The sequence below is a fragment of the Oncorhynchus masou genome, chromosome 28 (assembly GCF_036934945.1).
Source record: "Oncorhynchus masou masou isolate Uvic2021 chromosome 28, UVic_Omas_1.1, whole genome shotgun sequence".
Lineage (NCBI taxonomy): Eukaryota > Metazoa > Chordata > Actinopteri > Salmoniformes > Salmonidae > Oncorhynchus > Oncorhynchus masou.
The window spans coordinates 37,634,130-37,652,617 of record NC_088239.1 but is presented as its reverse complement, the minus strand read 5'-3'; the positions used below and the strand labels follow the sequence as shown (position 1 = coordinate 37,652,617).

Below are 18,488 nucleotides of genomic sequence, written 5' to 3'. Positions count from 1 at the left end.
GAGCCCTATGAGATGAGGACCTAAAGGCCCAGGACAGACAGACAAACACCATTAGAGAGTATAGAGGGAGATACCGTTGTTATCAAAACACAGCCTGGACAATCCTCCTGCTGCCCTCCACTCATAATTTCTTTCCTCAGGCTCTACCAAGTTACATTTGGACCCCCCCCCCACACACACACAGAAAGTATCATAATTTGTTATGTTTTGTGTTGTTGTTGTTTCCCCTCATAGACAATAGGATCCAGCTGAGCCATGCCCAGACTATAACAGTCATTAATCTGTCTGCTCCACTCCAGCCCGGGTAGGACAGTGCCGTGCCAATGGAGCACACACACTCCCTCCCGCAGCGCTAATGGTGAAAATGGTCTGCCAATCCAGAGGGCAAATTAAAAGCAAAAAGGATGAATCTAATTCTCCCCGACTTTCGCTTCAGTGCCTCCAAATGTATTGCCCTGCCTTCGTACTGCGGGGAGAGAGAGAGAAAGCAATCCTACAGTGACAAATAGGAACATTAGCCCACCTCACACAGCCCAGGAGGAGGCGATGAACCACACTCTAACAATATAACAGGTTTTTAAATGCCTTGAGCTTTTCTTTAGAAATTATTGTCTCTCTATAGCTCTATCTAAAAACATAGAACGATATGTTGTGATATATGGAATATGATCCAGGTAAAGGAATAATGTTATGAAGTGCCGTTAAGCTTGATACAAGATGTTACAGTTTCTTTATCAGGTCCATTTATAAACATAAGCCCATAGCCTAGCGGAAAGCAATGAAACTAATGTTGTATTCCCTCCTTTGGCAGAACTGTATCAAAAGAAACGGTCAAAGAGAGCATTCCAAATGGCAGCCTATTCCCTTTGTAGTGCACTACATGTGGCCTGGTCAATAGTAGTACACTAAAGGGAAAAGGGTGCCATTTGGGACAGAGACCATGTCTGTTCTCTAGTGTTTCTCTTTCGAGACCTGTCACAAGGGCTAACGATCACACCAAAAACATGTCACCTCCAAACATTTAAAAACAACTCTCGGGGTTAAACTAACTAAACTGGTAAAGCCCAAACAACAAAAGAGATCTGTGACAGCTCAGCTCAGTGAGGCCTAGCCTGCATCCCAAATGGCACCCTATTCCCTATATGTGGTGAGCTACTTTTGACCAGAGCCCTGTGGGCCCTGATCAAAAGTAGTGCACTACATAGTAAATAGGATGCTATTTTAGACGCACCTCCAGAGAGGCCTAAATGGGGTTTACAGGAAAAGCCTGTTGTCGGCTGTCAAGAAATCCGTCTCGGAGATCTGAAATCCTGCTCAAGTGCTAGCTAGACATCAGGGCTAACAAACTGTCACTTAGGACTGGAGCATAACATCATTACCGTTTGTACAATGAGGCCGCCGGCTGAGACAAAGTTTATTTTTTTTGAGCCTGGCAGTGACATACCTCACCGATCCAGATGGACTGTGCTTACCGTCTTTCTCCAGCATGTGATATTCATTAACCAAAACTATAATAATAGTCTCACCCTCCTCACTCCCCTCCCTCCTCCCCCGTCCTCAGTGCCATCCAGGTTTGTAATGCACTGTCAGTCGCTGAGTCTGACGACGGGGAGGGAACGGTGTGGGCAGCAACAGACTCTACATTTAAACGTCCGACTCAGACCGGAAATAAAAACACACCCTAGTGGATTTATTATGATTGGTGACTGCAGAGCGGCACGGAACAGGTAGAGTAGTAAAGACCCGCAGTTCCCTGAACTGAAATGGAAACCAGCCCAGCCTAGCTCAGATCAGCCCATTGCAAAACCCAGCCGCTCATATTTTTTAGATGCAACTGGTTGGTGTCTGCAGTGGCTGCTCTTATACACAAGTCATTATCATTAACATTGATGGATCTAGTGCGCCTCCATCCATTAGGTTCCCCCTAATGACGCGGTTGAAAGATCCTGCATATGTGCTCTACCCAACAATCAGATAAATTAATTGGAGCATTTAGACCTAATTATTCCATCTCACACAACACAATAATCCTTTATTTTGGAAATATGAGAGAGCGAGCAGACAGATTGGAGAGAAGTTGGTGAGCCTGAATGGGGGGGGTGTCTTGCTTTGCTTTAAGTTGGTTCACGCTGCAGTGGAAGGGTAGTGTAAGGGAGAGAGAGCAAAAGAGAGAAATTGAGAGAGATATAGAGAGAAAGAGGGAGAGAGAAAGAGAGAGAGAGAGAGAGAGAGAGAAAGAGAGAAAGAGAGAGGAAGGGGGAGAGATGGAAAGGGAGAGCGAGCATGAGAGAGATGGGAGGGGATATAAATCAACCACAAAAACTCCTACTGTTAGCAAGGCCCTCTAAACTCTATGTCCTTGTTGCACATTTGAGGGTTTGTGCTGTCTGCTGTTTTGGAAAGATCATTATGTAACGAAAACATGATTACAGAAACTTGGAACGTTGTGTAATATAATGGTTTGCTGTAAAATGGTTGTAAATGATTAGCTAGCAATGGCCTAGTTGGAACTGTTGGAGAATTGCATGTGAGATAGCTGTGACTCAAGTTTGTTGCCTCAAGTGCTGAATGACATTCTGATACACAGTGGTACATTCACTGTCAAATAAATGCTTAATGTCACGACGACACACACACTCTAAGAATATATAAGAGACATTGTGACCAGTTGTTCCATAAGCCATAAATCAATCCACTCTGGATAAACACCCTTAGACTTGATCTAATCACTAAATGTATAGAGCACATGCTTTGTAAAGGACAGGCTCAAAGTGCAAACAAACACCTTAATTCCTTCCCACCCTTTAATCATCACCTTACAATGTTTATTCTATTCATGGGTTAAACATTTAATGGAAGCAGTGTTTATAGTACAGCTTGATGAGAAAGCGGTGAAGTGCTTGTATTTTGCCCATATTACAATCCATTCATTTTCCATAGTACATCTTGTTATCATGAATAAAGCAGGAATGAATAACTACAAATAATTAGCGAATCGCCCAGGGCAGAATGGAAATATGCATTTAGCACTTGCTCCTTTTCAAGTCAGCTCCTGAAATTAAATCACTTAGCTCGGCTACAATATGGCAGCGTTTCTGTGCATATTTGTAGAAGAATGTTGTTATGAATATTCAGGTACTCACGGAGCTGTCACTGAATACCCCAGCAGCTGGTTTTCTAGGAAATGCCTGATAACATTACCTGGGGGTCAGGTGACATTGAATAACCTAAATGATTAGTAACTGACTAAATTACTCAACAATTCCCACATACTGAAGTCCAGCCTCATGTCTTGCAACTCAGCCTTTACTGTACAAAACCACACCTTGGTTCAATTTCACAATTTAACACAACAGAATAACTAGCAACCTTATCAAAAAGAGAAAGAGAGAAAAGCGCTCATTGGAAAAGAGAGACAGAAGAGTGGAAGACAACAAGGTAGACACAGACAGTGGCAGAGTAGCATGTACTCGTGTGGTCTGTGTCAGTGAGCCATTACTGAGAGAACAGCACCCATTTGTCGCACCATGACATCTGAGAGCCCTGTGGTGACAGAGGAGAGAAGGAGAGGGTGAGGAGGAGAAGAGAGAAGGAGAGACGAGGAGGAGAAGAGAGTCGAAGAGAGAAGGAGAGGCGAGGAGGAGAAGAGAGTAGAAGAGAGAAGGAGAGGCGAGGAGGAGAAGAGAGTAGAAGAGAGAAGAGAGGAGTCTCCATATAATCCTACTCATCCATGTGATTAAGATAAAATCAAATAAATGTAAATGTTATTAGTCACATGCGCTGAATACAACAGTGAAATGCTTACTTACAAGCCCTTAACCAACAATACAGTGTTAAGAAAAATACCCCCCAAAAATACTATAGGAAATAAAAGTAACAAATAATTAAAGAGCAGCAGTAAAATAACAATAGCGAGGCTATAGACAGGGGGTACCGGTACAGAGTCAATGTGCTGATATGAAGCTGATATGATGAATAATATGACGAATACATACAAAACGAAGAGAAAAAAAATAAAAGACGAGGTGGAAGAGGACAAAAAAGTGGCCAGCTGTAAAATATGGGCTCGTGACCAGACAAGATACTGTATGATTTCTGATGTCAGCACTGCAAGCAAAACATATGTAAAAAAAAAATTGTAATGAAAAAAACTTTATGGCCCATTTATTGACTACTGTGAGATGCATTCTCCCTCCCTCCCTCGTGGGTAATGAGCTGTGTGTATTCTGCACAGTGGATTCTAAGGGTGGGGGAGGAACGGGGAGGAATGGGGTCAAACAGAGGTAAAGTCTGTTTCAAACTGTTTCAAGGCTGGGTGCCGTTTCAAGACTCTTTCCTCTCCACAATGAGGAGAGAGAAAGAAGAGGATAGGAAAAGAGAACGGGAGTGGGGAGAGAGATTAAGGAGAGTGAGAGACATAGAGGAGAGGTAGCACAAGAGACAGAGAGAGCAAGAGAGAGAGGTAGTAGTAGTAGTAGTAGGCTAATTGGTGACAACATGAAAAATGCTGGCGGCCTGGAGGAGCAGTGTCATGTGAAGGATTCCTGCCGGGCAGAGCAGACAGGAGAGACCAAGCTAGGCCTCTCTCCTCTCTCTCCCAGCTGTCCCCTGATTATTTTATCTGGCTCCGCGCTGACTATAGAGCTGGTGGGCAATAGCAATAAATGCTTATTTTATTAAAAGGTCCATCCGTCTCTCTCTTCCTCCCCATCCACCCTCTCCTCTCCTCCCAGAAGACTGCAACAGAGAAACAGCAGGGGTTTAGGGGAGGCCAGGCCCTGCTGCCCGTCAACCAGGTCAGAGAGATATACAGCCAGCTGGGAGAGGCTACAGAGCCTGTGATAAGACAGTGGCTGGCTGGAGAAAGGAGCAGGGAGGACAGGAGGACAAATGATTTTGGGCAGGGCGCCCTTTCTACTCTAACACACACATATACAGAGACACAAGCACACACACACATTTAAGACCGGCAGGCAGCTATTTCTACTCTTGACAGGAAGCGGAAGAGGATGACGATAACAAGCAGCAGTGATTTAGAATGTGTGTGCCAAATGTATTTTGGCCTGACCAGTTATTTGACTTATTGTCAAATAGCCAAGGACACTCACATCCTCTATCTGGTACGCTGATCCTCCCTAGTGATCATTCACCTCTCTTAGCTCCCTCCTCCCATCCGCATTTCCACACTAGCTATAGTATACTTTATTTTTTTCATGACAAGTTTGTTTGGAAGCCAAATCGGCCATGCTGCGAAGGCTGTGAGGGATGCCATCTCTTCAATAACAACAACAACCTGTGTGGGCCGTGGGCTGTAGGCCGATCAAAGCTGAGTATAGGGGGTATGGAGGGGTTGGCATTGCCCATTCTTTACCCACTGCCCAGGCTGATCAAAGTGCCGTTCTGATGGGCCAGCCTAGCAAATCCTACCAAGTTTTTCGAGGGTGAATTAACTGACCTCTCCATTTACTGGCCCTTCCATGCAAACCCTGGTCTGTCAGCCAACATGGAGCCCATCCACCTAGTAATTAGCTGCCTCTGCATTCTGACCATGGTTGCATGCTTAACTGCACCCTATTCCCTATATAGTGCACTACTTTTGACCAGGGGCCCTGGTTAAAAGTAGTGCACTATATAGCAGAGGTGTGGACTCGAGTCACAAATATCATGACTTGCAACTCGACTTTGACTTTAACACCAATGACTCGTGACTCGACCTGACTTGATACCCTCCCCAAGCCCAAATATTAAAAATTATGCTATTTAAAAAAGTGTGCAGCGCATCAACTCTTCATTTAACGGATTCCAATTTGAATCGGACAGCAAGCCAATCAAATTGTGCCTGCCGAGAAAAAGTTGTGTGTGGCAGTGCAGAGGAATGTTGGCGGGTGAATTCAGATGGAGCCCTTGGAAAGATGATACCCCAAATTATTATTTTCGGATATAAAGACGACGCTGTATCAACAAAAAATGGATTGCATCTTGCAAAACATGCAACTTTGTTTGACATTTGAAGCTGCACATCGCTAATATTGCCGACAGATGTATATTTTATTACTTTACTAGTGTATCATGTAGGCTAGCGTAACGTTAAATCAAGGCTCCACACAGTCAGTGATTGCGGGAACGTGATCATTGCATCCAAGATTGAGCTTCAACTGGCTAGGCAGTTGGTAGGCTAAACCCTGCCTGATGTTCCTAAAACAAGGTTGGGTGATTGTGGTTGGGCGATTGTGTACAAGCCTACATCGCCCGATTTAGCCCCATAACGATCCAAGATAGTCGATCACTATTTGGGGGGGGGGTCTTTCTCATGGCTACCCATGTATCTCCATGGAAATAGAACGTTTTTTAGAAAGTAATAAATATGTAGATATTTTAAAAACATTCATGATTTGAGTAAATGTAATATACTTACTATTACATGTGTTAAAAATATGAAATAGTATTACATTCAGTGAAGAGCACATTATGACTTGCTTAGGACTCGAAACTCTAAGTTAAAGACTTGAGACTTGACTTGGGACTTGACTTGAGACTTGCCTGCCTTGACTTGCAACTTGACTTGGAACTTGGGTGGTAAGACTTGAGACTTACTTGTGACTTGTAAAACAATAACTTTGTCCCACAGTGTAAAGGGTGCCATTATGGAAGCAGTTTGTGTCCTCCTCTGGCCTCTGGAGGATCCATGGATGGTGGTGCGATGGGAGGGGGTGGCACCTGGGGTACAGGGGTAAAGTATGGCAATGGGAGACCACCATCACCCCATTGCAAAACAATTTGATCTTAAAAGCGTAGTATATTGAGGTGTAGAGTGGCCAAATGCACCATATATGTGCCTATTGAGGCTATTTAGGAAATATAATTATGCCGTGAGAAAAAGGCGGTAGCTTTTCTGGTTTACAGAGAAGAGATCAAGTGGGAAAGCCAACAAAGCGAGTATTTGAGGGGTTTGCTCTAAGTCAATCAGAGAGCAGTGGGGTCCAGAGGCATCCATCAAAGTCTTCTTTGCTGCTGCTGCTGCATGCAGCCAATCCACACACACACACACACACACACACACACACACACACACACACACACACACACACACACACACACACACACACACACACACACACACACACACACACACACACACACACAAACACGCTGGCACACACACACCCTTGTCAACCTACAGAGAGCTGTGGAGGTCGGGCCGGGGAAAGACCACACAAGCTATCGATGGACGGGCTGGCAAACAATCCCACGGGGTGCACAAACACACACACACACACAGACAGGCAGAGAACGATGGACCACGGGCGGTTGGAATGTGCTGGCCTGAAATAGGACGACTGTCCTACCTACTGCAAAACAAACCCACTTGGATTCAGAGCCTCCCCTGGTTGATGCTGGAAGCTGGAAGAACAGCCCCCAGTCTCTGAAAGTGCATTTATATTTGGTCCGACAACTCGGCTGTTTATAATTATACCTCAAGTCCTCCATTCCTCGCCCCCTGCAGCTCATAAAGCACTGAGGCTTTAGGGCAACCAGGCATGGAAGGAGCTGAAGACCAGGGCCACATCAATCAAACCTTGAGGGCCATTCAGGGCTACGCCACTAAACTAAACACGGCTGACGTGCCTGGACATGGTGTATTAAAGACTTCACAGACTCTACAGCTCCATCTGGCCTCATCAACAGGCCTCAACAACCTCTAACTGGTCTCATCAATTGAAAAAGGATTCAATGGACTCCACTCATTCCTCTAGGGACTGGGAGGGTGGATGGCGGGAGGAGAAGAAAGACATTGTGAGGTGCTGTTTTCTACTAATCCCCCCCTACTCCCACCAACATCCCATAATTACCACTTGTTTATTTCCCCTTTCGTTGTTTTGGAAACAGAGGGAAAGAGAGAGAGATGAGGGGAAAACCTGTTGCTAATCACATCTATATCCAAAAAGAGCTTGAGTTGAGACTGAGTGCTCGTATGTCTTTGGAAACAGAACACTTAATTAAATTATGGACTGAGAGTGTAATGCTTTTTCATCTTTCGCTGGAAGGAAAACATTTTATGATTTTCTTACAGTCCAAAGATCTGTGTCCATGTTACCATGCTGTCCTCTAATCAAGGTCTGCATCCCAAATGGCTCCCTATTCGCTACAAAGTGCACTACTTTCGACCAGGCCCCTATCTTTTGACCAGGGCCCACAGTGCACTAGGGAATAGGGTGCCATTTGGGATACAGCCATGGACTTGACCATAAAGCTCTTTTTCTGGGAGTCGGTTTCAGATAAAAGCAAAAGCATACTACAAGAAATCCCTCAGCTGTGCGGGCTGCGACTTCATCCACCAAAAATGTCCATATAGGGATGCTTGTATGGCTCTGGAGGGAAAAACAAAAAAGGCTGCTGCCAAAAAAACCTCAAGATACTCAATACTCCATCCTCAGTGAACATGGGAGGATTACTCCCGACATTAAAAATGAAATAAAAACCCCAAACTTGATATCTTTATATCATTGTGTAGCTGAGTTATAGGTCTCCAGTTCAGTTTTTTTTACGACTGTGGCCCCTTACTCTTATCCTTCCATTCCACTTCATCCCACTGTTTCATCTCCCCCTTCTTCTCCTCCTCTGAAGTGGAGTTCTCTCCTGCGGGGTAGAGGAGTGGCTCGCCTCCCAATCGCGGTGTGCGTGAGCTGGGTGCGCATGAATCAAAGTGGTGACAGAGCAGCAGGGAAAATGGCAGATGTCACAGTGAGAAAGCTTTTCAATCAAGCTGTCCTTCCAACACTGGCCAAGGTGAAAACTTCACCCCGGTAAACCCTTCTCCTCGGGGATAGACACACACACACACACACACACACACACACACACACACACACACACACACACACACACACACACACACACACACACACACACACACACACACACACACACACACACACACACACACACACTAGGACTTTACAACCATTAACGCTTTGAGTAACATGGAAGATTGATGAGAGAGAGAGAGAGAGAGAGAGAGAGAGGGGGAGAGGGGGGAGAGGATTCCTACCCCACTCTCTTTTTCAGCCTTTTGTCCTCTAACTCATGACAGAGGTGAACCTCTCTTTTAAACATGACCCCAGAGAGAAGATTTCGACAGGGCTTTCATCTGCTCGGAAATGCTAATTACACGAGTTATAATGGATCACCGGATGTGTCAGAGGTACTTCTGTATTCTGTGAATGTAGCAGAAGAAAAGGGATTTCTGACAACATGTTTTCTATCATGGCAAGTTATGATTTGGGATAATTCATAGCAACTGCTAACAACTTCACTTGAAGGAAATTGCTATCTGTCACGCCCTGACCGTAGAGATCTTTTTATTCTCTATGTTTGGTTGGTCAGGGTGTGATTCGGGTGGGAAACTCTATGTGTCTATGTTTTGGTCGGGTATGGTTCTCAATTAGGGACAGCTGTCTATCGTTGTCTCTGATTGGGAATCATACTTAGGCAGCCTTTTTTCCTTTTGTATTTTGTGGGTAGTTGTCTTTGTTAGCGACCTGTATAGCCCTAGTAAGCTTCATGTTCGTTTTTGTTGTTTATTGTTTTGTTGGCGACATTTAAAAGAAAGAGAACGGCGATCATGACACTATCAGTGGTGCTGTCACAATGTAGTTTGAGATACAATGTACAGTGCCTTGCGAAAGTATTCGGCCCCCTTGAACTTTGCGACCTTTTGCCACATTTCAGGCTTCAAACATAAAGATATAAAATTGTATTTTTTTGTGAAGAATCAACAACAAGTGGGACACAATCATGAAGTGGATCGACATTTATTGGATATTTCAAACTTTTTTAACAGATCAAAAACTGAAAAATTGGGCGTGCAAAATTATTCAGCCCGTTTACTTTCAGTGCAGCAAACTCTCTCCAGAAGTTCAGTGAGGATCTCTGAATGATCCAATGTTGACCTAAATGACTAATGATGATAAATACAATCCACCTGTGTGTAATCAAGTCTCCGTATAAATGCACCTGCACTGTGATAGTCTCAGAGGTCCGTTAAAAGCGCAGAGAGCATCATGAAGAACAAGGAACACACCAGGCAGGTCCGAGATACTGTTGTGAAGAAGTTTAAAGCCGGATTTGGATACAAAAAGATTTCCCAAGCTTTAAACATCCCAAGGAGCACTGTGCAAGCGATAATATTGAAATGGAAGGAGTATCAGACCACTGCAAATCTACCAAGACCTGGCCGTCCCTCTAAACATTCAGCTCATACAAGGAGAAGACTGATCAGAGATGCAGCCAAGAGGCCCATGATCACTCTGGATGAACTGCAGAGATCTACAGCTGAGGTGGGAGACTCTGTCCATAGGACAACAATCAGTCGTATATTGCACAAATCTGGCCTTTATGGAAGAGTGGCAAGAAGAAAGCCATTTCTTAAAGATATCCATAAAAAGTGTTGTTTAAAGTTTACCACAAGCCACCTGGGAGACACACCAAACATGTGGAAGAAGGTGTTCTGGTCAGATGAAACCAAAATTGAACTTTTTGGCAACAATGCAAAACGTTATGTTTGGCATAAAAGCAACACAGCTCATCACCCTGAACACACCATACCCACTGTCAAACATGGTGGTGGCAGCATCATGGTTTGGGCCTGCCTTTCTTCAGCAGAGACAGGGAAGATGGTTAAAATTGATGGGAAGATGGATGGAGCCAAATACAGGACCATTCTGGAATGGAGTCTGATGGAGTCTGCAAAAGACCTGAGACTGGGACGGAGATTTGTCTTCAAACAAGACAATGATCCAAAACATAAAGCAAAATCTACAATGGAACGGTTAAAAAATAAACATATCCAGGTGTTGAATGGCCAAGTCAAAGTCCAGACCTGAATCCAATCGAGAATCTGTGGAAAGAACTAAAAACTGCTGTTCACAAATGCTCTCCATCCAACCTCACTGAGCTCGAGCTGTTTTGCAAGGAGGAATGGGAAAAAATGTCAGTCTCTCAATGTGCAAAACTGATAGAGACATACCCCAAGCGACTTACAGCTGTAATCGCAGCAAAAGGTGGCGCTACAAAGTATTAACTTAAGGGGGCTGAATCATTTTGCACGCCCAATTTTTCAGTTTTTGATTTGTTAAAAAAGTTTGAAATATCCAATAAATGTCGTTCCACTTCATGATTGTGTCCCACTTTTTGTTGATTCTTCACAAAAAAATACAATTTTATATCTTTATGTTTGAAGCCTGAAATGTGGCAAAAGGTCGCAAAGTTCAAGGGGGCCGAATACTTTCGCAAGGCACTGTACTTCCTACTGTACAACACTGGAGACTGATGTTACGCAGAATTACCAGGGACATCATTTCAACCGCCATTGTCCTATAAGAAACAGTGCTGCTGTTCTCTGCATTTTGTCTCATTGTGCAGATCTGCCTCTGTTATTTGAACTCTGCTTTCATCTTGAAAAGCATAAATGCCTCACTGGTACATTCTTACATAAAAGACAACCATAAACAGCTATACGTGTCTCAAACAATTCATATCAGCCCAAGTCTCTTTCCCTGGTCCTGAGAGGTCACAGCCTGCCAGCCCATTTTAAAAGGCATGACCTTGCTGATGGAGGATAAAAAAGGCCTTGTTACATTCCTGCCTTATTTATTTTTGTCCATGACAACGGCTGATGGACGATCACGCAACCCACTCACAAGTTTTCCTCATTTGCTTGTGCGGTGGTGGAGCGTGAGAGGGGCCTTTAATCCCAAATGGCACGTTATTCCCTTAATAGTGCACTACTTTTGACCAGGGCACATAGGAGTCTATTCAAAAGTAGTGCACTGTAGAGGGAATAGGGTGCCAGTTGGGACACATCCAGGGTGAGATAAGGGAAGTGAAGCGCACTTTATTCAGGGATTTTTTTGGGGAGAGTTATAGAGCACTTCCCCAAAGAAATAGAGCCTCTCCAGATAGGAGAGAGAACTCCCACTTTTCCCAAACCCCATCAGGAAGCCTCAGATCCAGCCAGGCTGTATAGACGTTGTGTGGCAGTACCAGGGAAAGCAATCACAGCATTGAGTCCCATGCACACACCCTATTCTTCCCCACAGTACCCCTCCTCTACTCTGAATAACTCAGTGGAACGAGTGGACTTCATTGTTAAACATGAGTGTTGTGTTATGAAGCTATGAATCAGTCAGGGTGTCAGGATCCCTGCTTAACAAAATAACCTGTATGAAAAGAGAACTCTCCAGAACCAACAGGGGGCTGAGTACTACTTTCCCCTTTCCCTGCTTTCCCTGCTGTAACTCATGTCGGCAGTGTAGGTCTGTGTAGGTTGCTTCCCAAATGGCACCCTATTCCTTACATAGTGCACTACTTTTGACCAGAGCCCTATTGCGCCTGGTCAAAAGTAGTGCATTATATAGGGAATAGGGTCCCATTTGGACACAAGCCTGTAGTCCAGGAGGCCTGACCTAGACGAATGCCTGGCAGGGAGGGCGGAGAGTGGAGGGCAGCGGGGCAGGCAGGATGTACATTGTCTGAGGCCACAGAGGAGAGTGTTTGTCTTCCCAGCGGGGTATGTTGCTCTCCGAGGGGGCTACTAGACAGGAGAGGGGAGTGGGGTCATAATTAGAGAGGGGGAAAGGCTGCTTTTTCAAGCCTAGAATTATGGGCAGTCACATTCAGGAGCGGGGAAGAGAGGAGAGCAAGTGGGGAGCTCACTTCAGAGCCATTGTGTGTGAGGCAAGCTGAAGCTTTCACTCACTCATTGACTGACTTTCTCACTCTCCTTCTCTCCACTCCTTTCTCACCACAAAGGGCAGACCTTCTTCAGAAGGCATTCCCCATTTATTTTCCCCCACCCTCCCCAGCTAGTATATTTGGTTCCTTTGAAGTTGTGTGAATGTACGTTTCTGGTTTCTCATTGGTTCTGGGAACGAAGCTATACGTTTTCTGACTGATAAAAGTAAACATTTTTTTAACGTTCTGAGAACAGAAGTGAAAATGTTGCCTGTTCTGGGAACGCACATTTTTTTCAGGTTGCAGGGAGGTTCTGAGAACGTTTTACTATGGTTCACTGAAAGTTTTTCTGGGAGGTTAAATTAACATTCTGGTAATTAAAAGTATAGCTTATTTGAAGGTAATTAAATAACGTTCTTAGAACATGTTCCAATAATAATTTTAATAACACTGCTAGCATAATAACACTAATTGTATTGAACTCCAAGCACAGAAAGGACACATGGAAATGTGATTATTTTAGTCTATTCAAACAGATCCCAATTCTAAGGAAAACAAGCACTCAAGAAGATCAGGTGTGGCCAATTAGTGGGCGTGGCCAACACACCTGAACACACTTAACAAGATAGTGGAAAGAGAGAGTTTAGTTGACGTTATGCTGAAGTACTGAAATTCCCACAGAAGAAGATAGTTTGAGAACATTCCCAATGTCAAACCAGTTTCAGAACATTCCTAGAACCTTACCAAAATGTAAATTAAATTGTAAGGAAACATTCTGGTAAAGTAATGAAATATCAAGACAATGTTTTTTTTGTCAAATTCCTTAAATGTGTTAATGTTCCAAAGCCAAGCAACTATCCTACACCATTCTCAGAAGGTTGTGGGAAGGTTGTATGAAAATAACCATAGGACAACCACACTCTCACCAAGCTCTAAGAAACATATGGTTCTCGGAACGTTATGTGCTAGCTGGGATACCTCCTCGCTATCTCAGGACTGCACAGGCTGTCGCATAGGAATTCACTGTTCTCTGAGCTCCAGCAAACACAGGAAAAAGTGAAAGTGAAAAGAGGGACCAGGGAATAGGGAGACTCACTCTCGTATAAAAAGTATCCTATTCTCATCTCTCCATTCTAACCCATCTTTCTCTACAGAAACGTAAGAGAGGAAAGAGAGAAATTCTCATACAGAAAGCATCCTCTCCTCTTCTACTTCATCAATCAATTTGAACCCCTCTTTCCCTCAAAAGGTAGCTCTACTCTACTGCACCATAGCTTCAAGGGGATTTTACAATGTGTAGGCCTAGAAAAAAAATATGTGTATTTTTGTTTGGTCAGTGGATCCAAGCAGATCAATGATTCATTGTGCTGTCAAAAGCATATAATATCGGTGGCATGTTGATTCCAGCCAACGCAGCTTTCACAGAAAGCAACAACAACACAGTCAACAAGGTTTTTTAGCAAAGGTTTTCTAAGTCTCCCATTGAATGGGGTATGTTTGAATTTTACAGAATACGACCTCAATCTTCGAGAAAATCTCCTAATAAAAATGTTTATTAAAACAGAAAAAGACTGTTCAAATTATCATTCCACCTCCTATATATGAAATACACTATATATACAATATGTGTATGTGGACACCCCTTCAAATTAGTGGATTTGGCTATTTCAGCCACACCCGTTGCTGACAGGTGTATAAAGTTGAGCACACCGCCATGCAATCTCCATAGACAAACATTGGCAGTAGAATGGCCTTACTGAAGCGCTTAGTGACTTTCAATGTGACACAGTCATAGGATGCTATCTTTCCAACAAGTCAGTTCCTTGGATTTCGGTTCTGCTAGAGCTGCCCCGGTCAGCTGTAAGTGCTGTTATTGTGAAGTAGAACATTTTTAGGAGCAACAATGGCTCAGCCGCAAAGTGGGAGGCCACACTAGCTCACAGAATGGGACCGCCTAGTGCTGAAGTGCGTAGAACGTAAAAATTGTCTGTCCTCGGTTGCAACACTCACTACTGAGTTCCAAACTGCCTCTGGAAGCAATGTCAGCACAACAACTGTTCATCGGGAGCTTCACAAGCCTAAGATCACCATGCACAGTGCCAAGCATAGGCTGGAGGGGTGTATAGCTCAACGTCATTGGACTCTGGAGCAGTGGAAATGCATTCTCTGGAGTGAGGAATCACAATTTTGGAATGAGATGTTCGACGAGCAGCTGTCCACATAGTTTTGGTCATGTAGTTAATGTTTGTCACTTGTTTATGACTTTATATCCAGCCAAAAATCCATTTCTCCATGAGGTGGCATAACTGCCACAACTACATGTCTGTCTAACACTTTATCAGATTGTAGTGAACTTTATAAGTACCCAGAAGGCAAGCTCATAGAATATACATTTACTCAATTTTGCCTTCTCGCCAAGAAAGCTGTTCATTCCACTGAAGATCAGAACGAATTGACTTAAAATATTGTCTTGACAGACCAGGCTTTTTCTTCAAACGTCTTAAGGTTTCTGTGAGAAGACACTTTAGTGCCATGAGAGTCTATATTACAGTGTGTGGAAAGGTAAAATTGATTTGTGAAATGTAATTCCTTCTTAATGGTTTTGGGCCAATCAGTTGTGTTGGGACAAGGTAGGGGGTATACAGAAGATAGCCATATTTGGTAAAAGAACAGCTCAAATAAGCAAAAATACATGAATGTCAGTCAATTCGGAACATTTTAAGAACTTTGAAAGTTTCTTCAAGTGCAGTCGAAAAATCATCAAGCGCTATGATGAAACTGGCTCTCATGAAGAACACACAGGAATGGAAGACCCAGAGTTACCTCTGCTGCAGAGGATAAGTTCATTAGAGTTACTAACCTCAGAAATTGCAACCCAAATAAATGCTTCACAGAGTTGAAGTAAGAGACACATTTCAATATCAACTGTTCAGAGGAGACTGTGTGAATCAGGCTTTCATGATCAAATTGCTGCAAAGAAACCATTATTGAAGGACACCAATAAGAAGACGAGATTTGCTTGAGCGAAGAAACACGAGCAATGGACATTAGACCGGTGGAAATTCGTCCTTTGGTCTAGAGTCCAAATTGGAGATTTTCGGTTCCAAACTGCTATGTCTTTGTGAGAAGCGGTGTGGGTGAACGGATGATCTCCGCATGTGTATTTCCCACCGTAAAGCATGGAGGAGGAGGTGTGATGGTGTGGGGGTGCTTTGCTGGTGACACTCTCTGTGATTGATTTAGAATTCAAAGCACACTTAACCAGCATGGCTACCACAGCATTCTGCAGCAATACGCCATCCAATCTGGTTTTGGCTTAGAGGGACTATCATTTATTTTTCAACAGGACAATGACCCAACACATCTCCAGGCTGTGTAAGGGATATTTGACCAAGAAGGAGAGTGATGGAGGGCTGCATCAGTTGACCTGACCTCCATAATCCCCCGACCTCAACCAAATTGAGATGGTTTGGGAAGAGTTTGACTTCAGAGTGAAGGAAAAGCGGCCAACAAGTGCTCAGCATTTGTGGGAACTCCTTAAAGACTGTTGAAAAAGCATTCCAGGTGAAGCTGGTTGAGAGAATGCCAAGAGTGTGCAAAGCTGTGATCAAGGCAAAGGATGGCTATTTGAAGAATCTCAAATATCAAATATATTTTGATTTGTTTAACACATTTTTGTTTACTATATGATTCCATATGTGTTATTTCATAGTTTTGATGTCTTCACTACATTGTAGAAAATAGTATAAATATAGAAAAACCCTTGAATGAGTAGGTGTTCTATAATTTTTGACTGGTAGTGTACATAGGGAATTGGGCGCTATTTGAGACCCTAACCTTCCAAACAAATCCGTTAGGGAGGGAGTGCCAGCAGTCACACATGTTACAACAGAGGTAGGCTCAGCCACTGATGGTTTTTACAAGCACTTTCAGCTTGTTTCTTGTTTGGTTTGTTGATAACGGTCATGTAGGAGCACATGTATAGCATGTGTGTTCCATTTGGACCACTAATTAGATTGCAGGGGAGTGCACTGAGGCATGCATTGTAGCTGCCTGCTTCTCCCCTACCCGCTTGTCAATCAGATAAGGAAGGCAATGTCGCCATTCTGGTGTTGGCCATTATCAGTTTCCAGTATGTAAGGGGTGTTTGTGTGGGTCGAGCAGCGACTAGACAGCCCATGGTAGTCTGATTACTGCTGTTGTACAAATCACATCAACCAACCGAACCACTATCTACCAACAAAGACAGTACAGCCATGATGCACATGCCTCTCGCTTTCAAGCCTTAATCGATTTAGATATGACATGTCCCTCTTGCTACTAACACAATAGCGGCATTCACTTTAGAAAGCACCACTGGGCTACTTGAGTTGAAACTTTTTGAATGAGAGTAATCGAATGACTGCATCTTAATAAACTGCACCCTATGGGCTCTGGTCAAAAGTAATGCAGGGAATAGGGCTCCATTTGGCATCCAGGCAATGTCACTGACCATCTTCCTCAGCCAGTCTGAAGTGAACACATAACAAGGTGAAATAGTGAAGTGGAACTAAAGTCCCATGAAAACCGCTCCATTAAAACATTACATATGAAACAGTAGCAAACCAAGTAGAGCAGAGGAGAGGTGGTTAAAATAGAAGAGCCTTGAGATCAATCGGGCCCTGTTTCTCCACTGTATGTAACTGTATCCCGGATGGCACCCTACTCCCTATGTGGTACACTACTTTTCAATAGAACCCTATGGAAAACCCTATGGGCTCTGGTCAAAAGTAGTTCATTATGTAGGGAATAGGGTGCCATTTAGTATGCATACAACTGTGTGAACCACATGAGTCACTAGTGACTTGATTAGGTTTTACAGAAGTTTCTGCAGATCAGTTGTTAGTGTGTTTCTCTCAAGCACTGAGGTTTATATTCCGTGACCACTCTATGGGCAGCATTACACAGTATTATACACATTACACCCTGGCTCCTCTCCAAACATAACAAGCACATTTGGCAACGGTAGGGACAAGAAAAATAACATGCTCTTTATCTACAACTAACAAATGTACAGGCAGACAAGCAATTGAGGGCATGGCAGTTCAGTCCCCACTTGGAAAACAGAAAACTTTAATCGACCTAGGATTGAAACGGACGGCAGAAGTCATTTGAAAAACGACACGACAATGGATCAAACTTGAAGTTCACCGAGTACATTTATTTTAACTGAATAAGGGAAGCCGTTTGATCGGTTACATTCCTTGACTTTTAGAGTGTGCTTTTAAACAACACCGGAAACTCATTCCTGGTTCATTTCATTGACAAACAGACATGCACTTGCACGCACGCACACACACGTGCACACACAGTCGTCCCGCTGCACAACCTTGGGTTTTGGGAAACTTTAACAGATACTGGGTAGTGACACCTGAGCCAGAAGAAGTCAGGACCATCAGGATCCTTCTCTAGAAGACAGGAGTGGTCAACCAGGCAGTAAATCGCAGACTGCCCCTTTAAAGAGCAAATAAAGCGGTATATACCTACAGTTTCTTTTTTCACCACACTTTTTTTGTTGATTTCACTTTGAATTCAAATTTGTTGACAACTCAATCAAATGTAAATCAAAACTATAGATGTTGAACTGACGTCTGTGCACAGTGGATAGAGATCATGATAAAACAGCACAATCTTTGGACCTACACTGTATTCAGTGAAAACACAAAGGGCGTAGCAGCGAGAGAAAGAGCTGAGCTTGGGCGTAGTGCGTAGTGGGG

The 18,488-nt window shown here is 43.6% G+C and overlaps 1 protein-coding gene across 2 annotated transcripts in view; it reads right to left on the bottom strand.

The window, feature by feature from the left end:
• The window catches only part of LOC135517547 (neuropilin-1a-like), a 112,412-nt gene that overhangs the window by 90,755 nt on the left and 3,169 nt on the right, over window positions 1–18,488 (bottom strand). The window lies entirely within an intron of this gene.